The sequence below is a fragment of the Staurois parvus genome, unplaced genomic scaffold (genome assembly GCF_062004578.1).
Source record: "Staurois parvus isolate SC_StPar_1 unplaced genomic scaffold, SC_StPar_1.0 ptg000155l, whole genome shotgun sequence".
Taxonomy (NCBI): domain Eukaryota; kingdom Metazoa; phylum Chordata; class Amphibia; order Anura; family Ranidae; genus Staurois; species Staurois parvus.
The window spans coordinates 4,526,220-4,539,719 of record NW_028317951.1 but is presented as its reverse complement, the minus strand read 5'-3'; the positions used below and the strand labels follow the sequence as shown (position 1 = coordinate 4,539,719).

The 13,500-nt window shown below is 45.0% G+C and overlaps 1 protein-coding gene across 4 annotated transcripts in view; it reads right to left on the bottom strand.

The window, feature by feature from the left end:
• The window catches only part of SCHIP1 (schwannomin interacting protein 1), a 504,974-nt gene that overhangs the window by 131,540 nt on the left and 359,934 nt on the right, over positions 1–13,500 (bottom strand). Inside the window, exon 1 of one of the 4 annotated variants that reach the window (XM_089675434.1) lies at positions 1,205–1,358. The exons of 2 other annotated variants lie outside the window; for them this stretch is intronic. The gene's annotated coding sequence lies outside the window, so the exon portion shown is untranslated. Of the gene's footprint in view, positions 1–1,204; positions 1,359–13,500 lie in introns of those variants that run through there. One more of the 4 variants, XM_089675435.1, reaches the window with a different exon arrangement.

Below are 13,500 nucleotides of genomic sequence, written 5' to 3'. Positions count from 1 at the left end.
ATGTATACAGTCCAGGCGATGTATGGACAGGTCCTTCTGTATGTATACAGCCCAGGCGATGTATGGACAGGTCCTTCTGTATGTATACAGTCCAGGTGATGTAGGGACAGGTCCTTCTATACGTATACAGTCCCGGCGATGTATGGAAAGGTCCTTCTGTATGTATACAGCCCAGGCGATGTATGGACAGGTCCTTCTATATGTATACAGTCCAGGCGATGTATGGACAGGTCCTTCTGTATGTATACAGCCCAGGCGATGTATGGACAGGTCCTTCTGTATGTATACAGTCCAGGCGATGTATGGAAAGGTCCTTCTGTATGTATACAGCCCAGGCGATGTATGGACAGGTCCTTCTGTATGTATACAGCCCAGGCGATGTATGGACAGGTCCTTCTGTATGTATACAGTCCAGGCGATGTATGGACAGGTCCTTATATACGTATATAGTGCTGGAGATGTATGGACAGGTCCTTATATACGTATACAGTCCAGGCGATGTATGGACAGGTCCTTATATACGTATATAGCCCAGGCGATGTATGGACAGGTCCTTCTATACGTATACAGCCCAGGCGATGTATGGCCAGGTCCTTCTGTATGTATACAGTCCAGGCTATGTATGGACAGGTCCTTCTGTATGTATACAGTCCAGGCTATGTATGGACAGGTCCTTCTGTATGTATACAGCCCAGGCGATGTATGGACAGGTCCTTCTGTATGTATACAGCCCAGGCGATGTATGGACAGGTCCTTCTGTATGTATACAGCCCAGGCGATGTATGGACAAGTCCTTCTGTATGTATACAGCCCAGGCGATGTATGGACAGGTCCTTCTGTATGTATACAGCCCAGGCGATGTATGGACAGGTCCTTCTGTATGTATACAGCCCAGGCGATGTATGGACAGGTCCTTCTGTATGTATACAGCCCAGGCGATGTATGGACAGGTCCTTCTGTATGTATACAGCCCAGGCGATGTATGGACAGGTCCTTCTGTATGTATACAGTCCCGGTGATGTATGGACAGGTCCTTCTGTATGTATACAGTCCCGGTGATGTATGGACAGGTCCTTGTGTATGTATACAGTCCAGGCGATGTATGGGCAGATCTTTCTCCATATACACTATGAGCCCCCCGCCCTCTCCATCCCATAGAGCCCGGTAGGTGATAGTCCCCCATATGTAGGTGTCTCCCCCATACCTGCCTCCTGGAGCCGTGCACCCCTTCATCCCCGGATTCCGCAGCTCCCCCCTCCTCCAGAGAGCTATCCTATGCTGTGTATATACCGGCGCCGCCCGGCACACTCATCTCCAGCTCCGGAAACTCCTCTCACTCCCAGAACGTCAGCGAGCCCAGGCCAGGCATCCCCGGCATCCCCCTGGAAGTGCACGGCTGCCCGTCGGCCGCTAGGTAGCGCTGTGTGTGCTGACGCCATGTCATCACAGCAGAGACTATGCTGGGGGGCCCTGTGGGGGGCTCTGGGCTCAGTTCAATAACGATGACTTCCAATGAAGAATGGGGTGTAGCAGAAATGGCATCTATTGCAGCTTTTTAGTCTCCCCCCTTCTGTTTTCACCTGATACCTGGCCAGTAACACTTCTGTATTTGACCGCCCCCACTCTGGAGGAAGGAGCACAGGGGGCACTTTTGGACAGCAGCATTGTCAGTCTGGGGGGGTGTTAGATGTATTAGCAGATTTAAATACATTCACAAATTGATGCCAAACTCCAGCTGACCCTTTATAATCAGTTACAGTTTTTGTTTTCCTTTTTAGAAGGTTTTGTGTTCCTAAATAAAAGCTGATGATTGTAAGAACCCGTGGCTGGTAAATGGTTGGTCTCATCCATGTAACTGATACCTTCTGCAAAACAACTGACCTACCAGAGGAAATAGAAGAAAGAAGGCATAAAAAGGAAAACAAATGAAGCCGTCCCATGGTAAGCTGCTATATAATCAGGGCTGCTGTTAGAAACCACAGGGCCCCATACAGCCAACCTGACAGGGACCCCTCAAAAAAACAAAACACAGTTTGCTATGCTTCAGTTATGAATGATCAGTACAGATCACTCAATGTGTTCATTCAGGAAAGGAAGGGGCTGGTAAATGTGACATATTTACAGGACCCTTCCCTCACTCGCCATCCTGAAGGACTCTTTTGCTGACTGCAGTTGCCGAAGGAAAGGGGAGGAGAGAAGCAGGCAGCACTGTGGGGGTGGGGGCACACTGGGGGGCCTGGGCAGCAGGGGGAAATGTATGGCGCACAGGGAGGGTGATTGGCATGGCGGGGGGCAATTACTGGAACTTATCCCTTGTATGGCTCTCTCTGCAGCAGCTGGAAGCCAGTGGGAGGGAGAGGAGAAGCCGGCTTTCAGCTGCTGCAGAGAGAGACATACAGGGGATCGGTTCCAGCAATTGCCCCCCGCCATGCCAATCACCCTCCCTGCCCACATCTGATTCACCCAGCTGCCTGGGCCCCATACAGGAGGACTGGTGTTACCCCCTGTATATAATACATCTTTGGGTTTACTACTGCTTTCATGGTAATTTTCTTTCCATTTTCTTTTATATGTTAATGAATACAGGGGGCTGTCTGGTTATGGGGGTTGCCATAGCAACATTCTGCAAAGATTTGCTGCGCAGGGAGTGATAGGGATTAGCGGTCCTGGTCCCTCAGTCCCCAAAAGAGCTAAACAAAGAGCATGCGTGTCTAAAGGGGTGCAGGGGCCCCGTTTCTCATGTAGCAGTAAGGCTCGGAATTCCAGAGACAAGGCTCTTACCTCATATGAGGAGATACCTACTTCTGTCTACGCATTTCACTGCTGATGATGCTGCATAATGCCACCTAGTGGTCTGGGTCTAGTGAAATTGAGGGGTACCCTCCAACTAGCTCTACATCCCCAAAGACTTTATTCATTCTTCGGAAAGTCTGGAGATTGGTAAAGATGACATTTATTCTGCCTTCCCTGGTTCCTTCTTCTCTCCTCATCAACATGCTGATGAAAATGTTCAATAAAACTGATTTTCATTACATAATATAAAAAGCAAAATAGCCGCAAACTCATTTCTTCATCACAATGTCCTTATTGGCACACAGTGAAATATATAAACTCCATGAACTGACGCGTTTCGGACACAGACTTTCTCAGAGCTTTGAAAACGGCTGGTGCTGAAATGCGTCAGTTTCATGGATTATATATCTTCCACTGTGTGCCAATAAAGAAATTTTGATGAAGAGGGGCAGCACAGTGGCTAAATGGTTAGCATTTCTGCCTGCCAGTACTAGGGTCATTGGTTCAAATCCCAACAACCACCTGCCTGGAGTTTGCATGTTCTCCCTGTGCCTGTGTGGGTTTCCTCCAGGTACTCTGGACATGCTGGTAGGTTAATTGGCTCCTGTCTAAATTGGCCCTAGTATGTGTACATATGAATGTGAGTTAGGGACCTTAGATCGCATGGTTTCCAACATGCATATCTATCACACCAACATTTGTCACATGGAGGCAGTTTGGAATTCTAAAGAGTGTTGTAGGCATGCTTTGTGAATTGCCTTGATTATAAACCCCAATTTACCTGTTAAAGGGTTGGGCAGCACAGTGGCTAAATGGTTGGCACTTCCACCTGGCAGCACTAGAGTCATTGGTTCAAATCCCAACCATGGCACCACCTGCCTGGAGTCTGTATGTTCTCCCTGTGCCTGCGTGGGTTTCCTCTGGGTAATCCAGCTTCCTCCCACACTCCAAAGACATGCTGGTAGGCGCCTGGTTAAATTGTCCCTAGTATGTGTATGTATGAATGTGAGTTAGGGACCTTAGATTGTACACCCCTTGAGGGTTAGGGACTGATGTGAATGTACAATATATATATGTAAATTGACAGCACTATATAAGTACCTGAAATAAATGAGTTTCCAGCTATTTTGCTACATATTCTGGATTGAAAGGTCAGCCTGAGTCCCAGCCTCCCACCCACATCTCTATGATTAGCAGTAAAGCTTGGGTGAGTTTTTGTTGTGTCTATTTTAATTACATAACTTATTATAAACCCAGTGCTGCCATCACTGGGTCTCTGTGCTACTCTATGCAATGCAGGCAGATTGTGGCTAATGGGAGGGGCTGACTGGGTGCTTCCTGAAAATATCACAGCACCCTACCTCAGTACTGCTCTCCAGACTTTTCAGCTGTGATGCAGGCTGTCTTTGGAAGGAGTTGTGTAATTTTGAAGGAGGGCAGTGTAAAGAATTCCTAGGCAGGCTTCATTTTCATGCAGACTGCCCTAAGTGATGCCAAGCGTTCATGATTGACGGCCAGTTCACACCACATGCAATCCAGTGCAGTTTTTTTGTGCATCAAAAATGCATTGATAGTAGGTTATTATTTCAGGTACTTATATAGCACTGTCAGTTTACACATACGGCATATATATTGTACAGTCACATCAGTCCCTAACCCTCAAGGGGCGTACAATCTAAGGTCCCTAACTCACATTCATATATACACACACTAGGGCCAGTTTGGACAGGAGACAATTAACCTACCAGCGTGTCTTTGGAGTGTGGGAGGAAACCAGAGGAAACCCACGAAGGCACAGGGAGAACATGCAAACTCCAGGCAGGTGGTTCCATGGTTGGGATTCAAATCAACAACCCTAGTACTGCCAGGCGGAAGTGCTAACCATTTAGCCACTGTGCTGACCCAAGTTACATGCTTTCCAATGGCATAGTTCACACTAGTGCAGTCAGTTCCAGTGCGTTCCAGTTAAAGAAAAAAGTAGAATGTGTTGCATTTTTTCTACACAGGATTTCAAATCGCATGACAAGTCTCACCCATATTGTCCGCAATGCAGTCGCAGTAATTTTGAAAGTACTTCATGCACTACTTTTTGCAAGTTCAGATGCAAGTCGCATAGACAGCTGTGCATGAAGTCGCATAGACAGCTGTGCATGAAGTTGCACAGACAACTGTGCATGAAGTCGCACAGACAGCTGTGCATGAAGTTGCATAGACAGCTGTGCATGAAGTTGCATAGACAGCTGTGCATGAAGTCGCATAGACAGCTGTGCATGAAGTCGCATAGACAGCTGTGCATGAAGTCGCATAGACAACTGTGCATGAAGTCGCATAGACAACTGTGCATGAAGTCGCATAGACAACTGTGCATGAAGTCGCATAGAAAACTGTGCATGAAGTTGCATAGAAAACTGTGCGTGAAGTCGCATAGACAACTGTGCATGAAGTTGCATAGAAAACTGTGCGTGAAGTCGCATAGACAGCTGTGCATGAAGTCGCATACACAACTGTGCATGAAGTCACATACACAACTGTGCATGAACGCGCACAGATACCTTCCAAGTTGCAGCTGAAGTCGGACTGACATCCAACTTCGAACTCGTGCCAATTCAAGTGAAGTCGCACGATTCCAAAGTCGGATTCATTGTGACTGAAGACTGTAAGTACTAAAATCCAATGACTGAAAGGGGCAGGCCAGGGACAGTCAAGCTGAGAAGGAAAGGCCAAGCTGATGCAGGACTTCCTCCAATCTAAAACTGAGGCGGGCTCTTTCAGACTTGCTGCAGTTTTGAATGCATACTGTGAGAAGCTTACAGCGTCCAATGAAATCAGAGTAAGCAATTTTAGTATAAGAGGACAGCCTGTACAACCCAGTAGAAATGAAGGTAAGGCTGGAGTTCAACTTTAAGAGGCTCAAATATTCTGTTGTAAATATCAGTATGCGAATGTTACACATTATAAATACAATCTGGAGCTAAAAAGAATATAATTGCTTGCTGACCTGACAAGATCTACAGACAGTTGAACTCGCCCAGAAGTCCTCAGAAGAGGAATCCAAAGAATGTAATCCAAGGATAGTATCATGACTGAGTTTTGTCATGCCTCCTGCTACAGAAACAGGCTAACGTGGGTGTGGCTTCTGGATTCATGATATTAAATGGCACGCATATTCTCCATACATTCTATATCAGCCTAAAAGAAGATTGAAATTACCAAGGTACTTTCTGAGCTTAAAAAAAAGATAAATGCTGATCTGTGATTGGTTACATGCAGCATCCCAGTATATGACAGTATAGGAACTGATATTGAGAATTGTTTATAGCATACAGCAGGGGCAGACTGACAACTCATGGGGCCCCGGGCCATAGGGAATCATGGGGCCCCTGTATCCTTGCCCAAACTCAAAAAAGCCTATGTAAAAGGTACCAGGGGCATCTCATGGGGCCCCCTACTGACCCCGCGCCCTCGGGCAGTGCCCAAGTTTCCAAATGGTCAGTCCGCTCCTGGCATACAGAAGATGTGAAGTGGTACTGTGGGATGCTTCCTTTATAACAACAAAAGCAGAGAGTAGCAAAATTAGTCCTTTTCAATGTTCGTATGGAAATACTGTCAACCTTTTTGGCAGGGTAACAAAAACAACAAAATATACATTTACTGCATTTTTCACTTATGAAAATACCTGGACTGTCTTGCAAAAAAGGGAAGCCTAAAGTCTAGTACATATGATGAGAAAATAGAAAAACAAAAAAATCGCTCTCAAAGCGATCGTACAATAATCTGTTCATTAGTACACAGAGCCGATCACGACAGTTCATGCAACAATATCCAAAGTGACAAGCATGAAAACTTTTACTGTACCATACCAGAATGAACGATTTTCGTTTAATTTCCCCCTATTGTACAGCGCTGAGCAAACCCTTTGGCGCTATATAAACTCGTAGTAATAATAATAATAATAATAATAATAATAATAATCAGTACAGTATTCGTCCATAAAAAATTGAGAGGCCAAGACTGGGCATGCTCTGAAACAAAAGATTGAAATACAAAACAATACATCACATCACTTCTGAAGTTGTTATCTGTTTTACAAGAATTTTCAGAACTTTAGAAATCTCTTCATTTTCGATATGAGACTAGCATGGAAAAAAAAACGGACGGTCATTCTTCCAATATTCTCATGGTGTGTACCAGGCTTAAGGACTGTGCTGGAGGGCTGGTAAAGGATGCACACTGGCTTGATGATCACTTATTCTTTGTGTCTTGCCTGTAGAAGCAGCTCAGGATAACTATGTGTCCATGCACATTAGGACATTTAGAGGCAGGGTACCACCAGCCATCCTGTATGGGGCCCAGGCCAGCAGGGGGGCCCAGGCAGCTGGGTGAATTGAATATGGACAGGGAGGGTGATCGGCACAGTGTGTGTGTGGGGGGGGGGGGCAGTTACCGGAACCGATTCCCTGTATGGCTCTCTCTGCAGCAGCTGAAAGCTGGCTTCTTCTCTTCTCCCTTGTGCTGGCTTTCAGCTGCTGCAGAGAGTAATACAGGGGATCAGATCCAGTAAATACCCCCCCGCAGCACCCATCATCCTCCCTGTTCACAATATGTTTCCCCCTGCAGCCCAGGACCCCCTGTGTGCCCCCACCCCCACAGTGCTGCCGGCTTCCGTCTTTTCCTTCCTATGAGCAGCTGCAAGCACACAGTAAGATCCTTCAGGATAGAGAGTGGGGGAAAGGTCTGGTATAAATGAGTCACATTTACCAGCCCCTTCCTTTCCTGAATGAACACAATGAGTGATCCGTACTGATCACTCACGGTGTTCATTCATAACTGAAGCATAGTAAACTGTGTTCTGTTTTGTTTTTTTGAGGGGGGGGGGCCTTGTCAGGTTGGCTGTATGGGGCCCCATGGTTTGTAACAGCAGCCCTGTTTAGAGGCATAGTTTAAGCTCAACGTTTAGAGACAGGTAAAAAAAAACCCTTTCAGTTTGCATTTTTTATTGGAGCTTTCTGGCAGAAACAAAAATGCTAAACTGGCATTTTTTCCACTTGCCCTCCGGAGGATTTACCCGCCTTCCTGCCCAGGCCATTTTTTGCAATATGGGGCTGCGTTACTTTAACTGACAATTGTGCGGTCATGCAACGCTGCACCCAAATGAAAATGATGTGCTTTGATTGCCTATGTGTGGTATTTGATCGCCTGTGTGTTTTTTATTTTTTGCGCTATATAAAAAAAAGACTGACAATTTTGAGAAAAAAAACGATATTTTGGACTCTTTGCTATGAAACATGTCCAGTAAAAAAAATTTTAAAAATCAAATTTCAACATAAATATAGGCCAGAATGTATTCTGCGACATGTCTTTGCTAAAAAAAATCCCAATATGTGTAAATTAATTGGTTTACGTGAAAGTTATAGCGTGTACATATGACATACTGTAGATGCTGGAATTTTTATTTTTACTAGTAATGGCGGTGATCAGCGACTTGTAGCTGGACTGCGGCGGACATTCTGACACTGGGGAAACTGACTTGGTGACACTGACATCCCCAGTGACACCAATACAGTGATCAGTGCTAAAAAAAAGCATTGACACTGTATTAATGGCACTGGGCAGGAAGGAGTTAACATGAGGGGTGACCAAAGGGTTAACTGTGTACAGAAAGCTCTGTGTGGGTAATTCACTGTAATCACAATGCTTTGGATGACTGTGCTGTGCAGAGCCATCCAAAGCAGTGTGTACGAGCTGACAGGGAGGAGAACTGTATTGTTTACATACAGTTCTCCTCCCTGACAGAGATCCTCAGCAATAACCAGGTGCCTGCGAGTAATCACCGGCTGGGACCTGGTGATTGACAGCCGCGAATGGCGGCGTGGGTAGGGTGCGCGTCTGCCCCCTACCCGTATATGCAAAATCACGTATATATATACATTATTTTGCGCACCCATTGTAGCAATATATCTGCTATAGGGCAGTTGGGAAGTGGTTAAGCCCAGTGTGCCTGGAGCCTAAGTTACATATTACTGCGAAGTGCAGGAACACATTATGTGCATTGTGTACTGTGGTGTTATTCATTTTAGTGAACTGGATAAGTGTGACCTGGCCTTTCATAAAATGCATCCAGGGGAGAGGAGTTGAAAATCGGGTTACTCCTGTGATTTTAGGTCCTGCTAAGAGTTAGTGCTCGTGCAATTTTTAAAGTGCATTTTACATGCGGAAACATAGGGAAGCACATTCACCTCAATGGGCTGCCCTATGTGCATTTGGCATAGTATAGCAGCTTCTGCTCCTTTTTGGGCGACAAGCTTAGCTCGATTTTCAACCTTGCGTTGTGCCACAACTGCCGTGTGATGCTCTTGTATGACAAATGTGGTAGAATTACACCGCATTTGGAGTGCCATTAGAAGAATTATTTAGAATCGCAGGCAGAATGGGGGGAGATCAAATCCTCTAACGTGAGCTTAGGGTAAGTTATAAAGGCGAAGTAACAACGTCAATTGTAGCAGTCAGTCTAATGAACATTTTTATTTCTAATTTACTCCATAAACATGAAGGAATCTGTTCCAAGCTACATCACCCTAGGTTCACACCTAAGTGTTTTCTGCCATGTTTTGCGTTTTGCAGAATCTCAGTACAGTCCATTTAACATGATTTCCTATGAGACGGGTTCACATCTCCGCATTTTCACTTGGTGCGGTTTTTGGAAAGGCTCAGGGACTTTTTTTAACGCAAAACATTGCATTTTTGGTTCTATAGACTTCAATGGGAACGCTGCAGAAAAGCATATGTTGTATTTTTTGTTGCGTTTTTTATGCATTTTGCATTAAAAATCTGCCTAGCAACAAGAAAAATAAAAAATTGGAAAAACAAAACGCATCAAAAACACGGTAAAAACGCTGAACGCAATCAGAAACGCCTTAAATGCAACCTGCATAGGTGTGAACCTAGATGTCCAGGTGAATGTGGGGTATGACGAAAGGTATTTCTTTTGCCTAACCATTTTGGCACTATAGAATGCCCCCTCTCCTTCACTTCTAAGGAATCTGGGAGATAAATCAATTTCCTAAAACAACTGTGGAATAAGACTACGGATGGACAGCACATGTAACCTGAGTCTAACATAATGCAAGTATTAATCATTACATAACTGTTTTTTCAACACTTAAAAATGATATATTTTATTTAATTTCTTTTATTTCTCCAATTTGACAATCAACATATCTGATGATGCCTCTTCTTTAGTCTGGGTTCACGCCTATGCGTTTTCCATTGAGTTTTACAGAAAGACACAGCAGTCCATTTAACTTGATTTCCTAAGGGACAGGTTCACATCTCCGCGTTTTCACCCCGTGCATTTTTTGGAAAGGGTCAGGGACTTTTTTAAATGCAAAACGCTGTATTTTTGGTTCAATAGACTTCAATGGAGATGCTGCGGAAATGCATGTAGTGCATTTCTGATGCTTTTTTACGCCTTTTTGATGCATTTTGTGTTTTACTCTGCCCAGCAACAAATTGGAAAAAAACCCCACAAAATGCAACATTGCATGTGCAAAACGCACCGCAAAAAGCACTGCAGAAATGGATCAACCGCAAGCTGCAATGGTGTGAACCTAGCCTTAATGTTTGAAACCACTATGAATTAGTCATTGAGGACTTTATTATTAGATAAAGCAACCAAGTCGGAACCGCACAGATATGACTGCTCTAATAGCAGACAATAGGGTGCGACTTGGAATATGATTTGTAAGTCGTCTGGCATGCAAATTGCATGGTAAGTCGCACCCGATGTGACCGGGGTGTAAAACGAAGTTCAAGTTGATTTAGAAAAAATAAAAAGTCAGCAGCTACAAAAACTGTAGCTGCTGACTTTTAAAATACAACCACTTACCTGTCCTAGGATCCAGCGGTGTCCTCACCACGGCTGGTTTCACCGGCTGTCTTCTCTTCCTGGCGCCGGCATCTTCTGTGTGGTCACCCGGCTGTGACAGCTTGTGGCTTCACAGCCGGGTGCCCACTGCGCATGTGCGAGTAGCGCTGTGCTTTGTGAATGGCCTTGTAGTCTTCTGGGACCTGTCACGTGTCCCAGGAGACTATATGGAGGGAGGGGAGAGGACAACTTCCGTTTCCGATTGCCTTAGGAGTTCAAAGTGGGAGTGGGTACCTGTCAAATTTGGGTACACGCTCCCAAAAGGTGCCAATCCTTAACGGGGAGCGCGGGATAATGAATTAAACCGGAACTTCCCCTTTTGGGTGGAGTTCCATTTTAATTTTCCTTGCACGTGATTGGGTATTCTTTGCAAAATGAAGCTTCACCTCATTTACTAAGCTCTGGGACAACTGCACTAGCAAAGTGCACAGTCGATTTGCCTTTAGTAAATCAACTCCATTGATTCAAGGAATTCACTGAAGAGGTTTTCCATATTAAATAGGATGTCCTATCTGCCAAGGGCCTTCTGTTTTAAAGCAGTGAAAGCATGTTTCTTGCACTGAAGACATCAGAGATGCTACAACAAGCACATATAGCAAACCCAACACAACCATTGGGTACTGGTGATACAGCCAGGATAGACACCATCTCCCCTGCCTCATAGTCAGTCTGCATATGCAATGTGATGAATGCAAAGCCCAGCCCCCCGAGCTTTCTTTCTCCAGCACAGGGTACGCACAGAACCTAAGCTCTGTAAAAGCCCATTAAACAGAATGGTAGGGCCATACGTAAAGTTTAATAATGCACTTCAGTGAAATATGATTTCTCCTAAATTAAAGTGGTATTAAACCCAAACCCAAAAATATGATATAGTGCAGCTTACCAATCATTAGATGTGGTGGCTGCATTACTTTTTTTATGCTTCTTTCCTGTTTTCACCTGGTGATCTGTCCAGTAACACACCTGTATTAGTGAGACAACACTCTGGATGGAGGAGCACAGGAGGCACAGCAGCATCGTTAGTCTGGGGGGAGTGTTAGATGGACTAGTATATTTAAATTCCGTTACAATTGAAGCCGAACTCCAGCTCACACTTTATAATCAGTTACACAAACAATTACAGAAACAGTTTTTTTTTCTCTTGGGATAAAGATTTTACACAAATAAAAGCTGATAATTGTAAGCACCTCTGTCAGAAAGAAAAATGCTCGATTCCCCCATCAACACAGTCAGTGTTCCACAGCACTATCGTGTTCTGCTGGTGGAGAACGGGGGGAGCCTTCTCCATCAGCAGAGTACAGTGATCACTGCTAGCAGCTATAGCCATCGGCAGTGATCAGCCAAAAAATACCTGCCAGGCTGGTTGTACTGACGTTTACGCATGGACTGACATCTGTACAACCAGCCTAACCATAGAAATTTCGATCCATCTATGGCTGGCCTGACTTCTGACAAAATGAAAAGGTTTGAATTATAGGAGGAACAATAGCAGATTCCTTCATGTGAGATCTGATATTGTCTCAAATTGTTACTGGCTTCCCCACAACAAATAAAGATAAATATTGTTTTTGTCCCGCTTTGAACACATGACCTGCATATTCCACGTGTGGTTGCTATTCTGTGCTCCAACTATTTAACACTCTACCACTTAGTACTTTTAAGCATGATGGGATTTTCCCAAAGTCTAAAAGTTTAGATTCAAACCTACTGGATAATATTTTTCTTAAAGTATGAAAAACTCCATTGGAGATGTTGAGAAACTATACAGGTGCACATAAATAGTCAATTTATGCTACTAGACATCTACTAGGCATCTACATTGTAGATTTTAAGCAAAATATGTCAATGACAACTGCTTGTTATCCCAAATGAGCAAGTTGTGCAAAATTTTGACCTCCATTGTTAGTATACACCAGTGGTCTCCAAACTGTAGCCCGGGAGCCAGATGTGGTCCTTTGCTTGTCTTTATCCGGTCCTTGAGGCATTATTTCTTTCACTGACAGCAACAATGGATCTATAATTCCTGCCACTGACACCAACAATAAGGCATTATTTCTTCCACTGACACCAACAATGGGGCACTATCCCCCCCCCACTGACACCAACGATGGGGCACTAATCCCCCCACAAACACCAAAGATGGGGTTCTATCCCTTCCACTGACACAAACAATAAGGCATTATTGCTTCCACTGACACCAACAATGGGACACTATTCCCCCCCACTTACCCCAACGATGGGGCACTAATCGCCCCCACAGACACCAAAGATGGGGCTCTATCCCTTCCACTGACAACAACAATGGGGCACTATTCCTTTCGCTGACACAATGGGACACTATTCCTTTCGCTGACAACAACAATGGGGCCCTATTCCCCCCACTGACACCAACGATGGAGCATTATTCCCCCCCACTGGTACCAATGATGGGACACTATTCCCCCCACTGACCCCAACGATGGGGCACTATTCCCCCCCACTGGTACCAACGATGGGGCACTATTCCCCCCACTGACCCCAATGATGGGGCACTATTCCTCCCACTGACCCCAATGATGGGGCACTATTCCCCTCACTGACACCAACGATGGGGCTCTATCCCTTCCGCTGACAACAACAATGGGGCACTATTCCTTTCGTTGACAACAATGGGGCACTATCCCTTTCACTGGCAACAACAATGGGGCCGTATTCCCCCCACTGCCACCAACAATGAGGCCCTATTCCCCCCACTGACACCAACGATGGGGCATTATTGCTCTCCTTAATATCAGAGAAGGGGC